At 34.1% G+C, this 5231-nt stretch overlaps 1 pseudogene; it reads left to right on the plus strand.

Moving 5' to 3' along the window:
- The first annotated feature begins 4910 nt into the window (after positions 1-4910).
- Positions 4911-5009, plus strand: LOC138838692 (U6 spliceosomal RNA; annotated as a pseudogene).
- Positions 5010-5231: the final 222 nt, after the last annotated feature.

Below are 5231 nucleotides of genomic sequence, written 5' to 3' on the forward strand. Positions count from 1 at the left end.
AAACCATTGTTGTAACTTTTTAAGCACATCTTCTAAAAGGGAGACAGCGGGAATAAGCTGAATGGTGGTCTGGTTTAGGTGGGTAACATCATGCAGCAGGTTTTGGTTGAAGTTTAACTACTTAAGATACTTAGGGACTTTGATGTAGTTACTAAGTTCAGTGAAATTGGGTGCGGGAGTGGAAAGCTGACAGACAGAAGTAGTCATAGCATTACATAGTCCTCCTTGTTGTAATCAAAGAAACGTAATCTGTTCTTGGAGCAAGTCTATTTGTTGTTGGAGCACAAGGAGGCCTCCCTTAAGATGATTGGCAACTTGTAAATGTTATAATTCTATGGATGACAGTTGAGGAATGAGCTGGTTTATCTGTTGCACGGTGGACACGCTTTGGGACAGCAATATAGTGGCGGTGGTAGCTGAAGCCACTGTAGCGATGATTGCGCACCGATTGCAAGGATCAATCCTACTGCTCTTTTAGTGCACGGATGAATCAATTGAACCTGGGAAAACTGAGAGTCATTAGTAGCCAGAACAATAAATGGAGGAACACGTACAAAACCTGCAAAAGGATATGAGTCATTGGGTTGCCAGTGATTGCTGAGAGTGCAAGTAGCAGAGGAGTTGTCTCCTAGACAAAAAATGAACGGGGCTGTAACCACTACCATTCCTGACACTTGGTCATATCCAGATCAGTTACAGCGACGAATATTGGCCAATAGGAAAGGGGACAAACCGAGGCAGGAATGTGATGATCAAACGATTGGCATGGGGGGTCCTAGGTCTCCCAATCGTCCTCCTGAAGAGTCATAAAACTCCTTTAGATTTTGAGGTTTGGGATCTTTTTCAGATTGGTTGTATATAGCTGGGTCTCTACCCTTAAAAGAGTTTTAAAAGAGAAACTATGAAGATGAAGCAGTGGGTGAGGCTTCAATAGCCAAGAAGCTGTGTTTAATTGGAAATCAGGAAATTGCTGAGAGGAGGACATAGAAGTAGGACACAGAAGCATTGTCCTTTTGTAACAGACCTGTCTTCTAAGGTATGGGTGATTTACCTCTATTCTTCTCCATACATCTTGGTGAGCAAATGCAAGAACAAGAGAAAAATAATATATTGAAAAAGTTTTGCAAAGAAAAACTTCACTGTTCCTGATATGGTATCTAAGGAGAGTCTTAAGTGAGAATATAAAAATGGAGTATATTTTGGCTTCCTCTAAGCATCTTGTTAGCAAAATATATCCTTGAGTTTAGAATTGATTGAAAGAAAAAGTGATGGAGTACCTATTTTTCTGGGCAATTTAGACACAAGAAGACTTTCAAGGTAAAGGAAAAAGAAAAAAGTTAGCCAAGTATTTGTAATCACAGTTTCTTGGACTGGTTTTCTGGATACAATTTTTACATTAGATTTGTCCTCATTAACATAGATGTTGTTTCATGGCAACAAAATGCAAGAGGAAAATTTAATGGACTTGCTTAGTCAATTAAACAGCATAATCAAAAAAAGTGGCAAATAACTTTTAGTGAATTATTTGACCAATTACTTTGCCAGAATAAAGAAGGAAAATGTAATTCAAAATGAATTGACCTAAAAGTATGAATAAAATGTAGTGAAGAGAGATGAGAGAAAAAATAGAGGATTGCTTTCTCTACAGTGGAGTAATGGGTTCTTCATCTTGTTTCTTCCATTACATATTTCCAAGCTATCAATTGTGGCTCAGGACTGGAGTATCAAGTTCAGAAAGATAATATTTGCAGCAGATATAGGTGATTTATAACCTTAGATAATCTATTTAAATCTGTTCAGAATCCTCCCCTACGCCAAACTATCCTCTTTGAACATTTTTGTTTGCTTTTACTAAGACTTTCCTCCATTAACTGCTTAAAATTTTTGAGAGGTCATATTCATACTCCCTACAGATTGCTGTTTGGTTGTGATTTTTATGTGTTTTTGTGTTTTTTAACTGAATTTCCAAAGGTTGTGCAAGTGTCTTACAATTAAATTTGTCCACCTAATTATCCATTGCTCCTGGATCACAGTGACACCTTCTATCATTCTCAACCACCCCTTCTCCAAGATTTATTTCCGATTTACCACTTCCTTTCTCAAATGTGTACATTGAGTATTCTAGCTGTACTTGCCCCTTGTTCCATTTTTCATTCATTCTATGTCTTTACTATTATGGCTCTCTGGTTTCAACTTCCTGATAGTCATTCTGTTAAACTGTCTGTTAATATTTGAAAGGTTTATATACATTCCATGGAGTTTCAGTCCTGCACATACTTGAACTAATGTCAGCTTATATTTCCATAATTCATTCATCTGCAATAACAATTTGCAAGACTGGAGACTTGAAACACCTATACATGATTATATTCTCATCCATTTCAAGATTAATCATTAGTCAACAAGAAAGTTTAAAAATGGCTTTGAATGTATTCTTAACTACCAGTTTTTATAAATGGTTTTGTACAATATGTGTGATTATTTTATTTTACATGGAATAAAACTTTCTACTACATATAAGTTTTGGAAAAAGAAGAAAAGTAACATATACTACTATAGAAGTATATGATAGAAATAGAAGATATATTTTGTCACATCTCAAATGAGTACCCATATTCAAGACTTAAAGACATATTTCTTACTGTGTTAGACAGAGGGAAAACAAAACAGCATATGATAAGGCAAGTATTTGTGACTTTTTAAAATGCCCCTTATTAAGTGATGAAATTTACTTTATTAGCTAATGTTTAGGGTTGAAATATGGGAGGCTGACCTATTTAACAAATTTCTGGAAGGCACCTACTGAGCAACACAAATGGTGCGTGGTACTATTTCTAGACTTTAATGAATGGTTGAACCTGTCTGACATTAGTGCTGGGTAAATGAATCAACTGTATTGTAACTTGCTCCCTACACTTGAAAAACTTGTAATGTCACTAAGTGTCATCTACTTATCAAATGTTATTTTGGTAAGTGTGATTTCAAAAAGTTTATTTGAAAAGGAATACACTTTCAGGAGATTAAATGTAGGTTGGTTTGAGAATGACAACATTTTTATACAAGAGAACGAAGTTGTACTAAAGTACCAGTGTTTTGAAGCACAAACGATCTTCTCAATTAATGTTTTGCTGAATTACATTTAACCTCTAAGTCGTTTTCCTGACCATGGTAGATCAATCACGGATCTATCCTTCCAGGAACTATTTTTTGGGCCGACTAATGCTGGACTGAAATATTACGTTAGTCATTAGGGGAGGGGTATTAAAAATAATCTTGTGACACTTTCTGATCTTGTTCACTCATATGGGCTGGTCATCTGTAAATTCAGTTTGAAATATAGTAATTTCTCTCCATTTTGAGACTTCATCTTTCATTTTAAGTTGCCTTACATTACACAATTGCTTGCTGCTAATTCTTGTTTCTCAAGGAATTGGAGCCCTGAAATATAAGAAATGAGAAATTGAGATGGATTTTCAGTTACTGTCTGCTGGCATGTTGCATAAGCCTAGTTGAGAAGTCTTGCCCCTGTTATCTGATGATGCAGGTAACTAAGCCATAAGATATTAGGACCCATGGGTCTATAGAAGATTAGATATCGTATTAGGACAATTGGAGTATAATATGTAGGAATGCATCAGAAATATGTAGAAAAACAGTTTGGGACCAGTGAGTTAAAACAATAAACAGAGCATCAGAGTAAAATCTCTTATAGATTAGAGTAAAACAACATTGATTTTTAACAATGTGAATTCAGAAGACCATGAGCAATTAGAAGGTATCGCAAGTGTATACCGAAGACATTGCATTGATACTTTTTATATTCTAATATATATTCTAAACCTAATTATTTATATTCCAATTATATTTATAGGAATAAATAAATATCACTTTATTTGTCAAATTATCAATTGATTCTAGTAAGTTTCACTGTGTGAAATATAAAATCAGCACATATAAATATAAAATATATAACTATATATAATATAAAAAAATGGCACATGTTTTGCATTGTTCTGTTTTGGTTAGGGTATCAAAAGCAACTCTGATTTAAAGTATTTTTCCATTTTCTCTACCTCAGTGTTTGATAGAGTTAGACTTAAACCTTTACCTTTTGTAGATTTACAGACTGGAGGCAAGGGGAAACATTACCAATTTAAGGCCTAATAACAAGGAGAAACATATGGACTTCTCCTGGAGCTATGACAATATTTGGTGATAGAAAGGCAGTAGTCTAAGTTCCTGCCTGGTTGGAAGGTAGATAGGCCAGGACATTAGGTAATCATGCATATGAACAATTTTTTCACCTTCTTGGCTTTAGCTACTTTTGAAATGGTAGGTATGATAAACAATTATATTTTGATAAAAACCTTCCAATCTGAAAAGTTCTGTCTGAAATATTCATTTTTCTATGATCCCTTGGAACTAAGATTTATTTTGTTCAAGTAAGACAATTTACGCGATCAGGGTAAGATATTCTGGTTGGTCTGATCCTACATGGAAGAAGGGTAAAGTGTCAGGTAGACGTTTGTGCCAATGAGACCGCATTTGGGAAAATTTCAGCTGCAGAAGTTTAGAAGTAGCTCTTAAGCAAGGCTTACTTTGAATCCGTTAGCTACACAGAGCAAACTCAGTTGAATAAATAAGTACTTGAAAAAGCCATCCCCTTTGGACCTAGCTAAAAATGCTTCAATGTATGATTAAACTAAAATGAAAAAGATTTAAAATAGTCATTGACAAAAAAATTACAAACTGAACAATATAATTATTTTCCATTATACACAGAATTTTAGGGAAATAAGATCAGTAGCATTGTTAGGAACAATAAGGTTTCCTTGTTACAAACAGGCACCCAAGGATATAATCCTGTATAAATATTGCATCATTAACTACCTAAATTTAGAGGACATTACATGCTTCAGCAGCACATGTACCCAAATTACACCAATACAGAGATTAACATGGCAATTGCAAAGGATGATATGAAAATCTGTGAATTATTCCAGATTTTTCATTCTTCAGACGCAAGAAATGAAAAACAATTATTAAAAAGTTGATTACAAAATTACAAGTGTAACAATATATGTAATTCATATAAATAAAAGTTTGATATCAGTGTATTAAATCTTCACCTTAGAAAGGCCTTTATATAGCATAATCATAATAAAACTTTAAAATTAGACAACATTGTCATTTTATTCCAAAGAAATATACTATAAGGACCTAGTAAAAAA

Source organism: Dipodomys merriami, unplaced genomic scaffold (genome assembly GCF_024711535.1).
Source record: "Dipodomys merriami isolate MVZ:Mamm:240054 unplaced genomic scaffold, mDipMer1.0.p SCAF_288, whole genome shotgun sequence".
NCBI classification, from domain to species: domain Eukaryota; kingdom Metazoa; phylum Chordata; class Mammalia; order Rodentia; family Heteromyidae; genus Dipodomys; species Dipodomys merriami.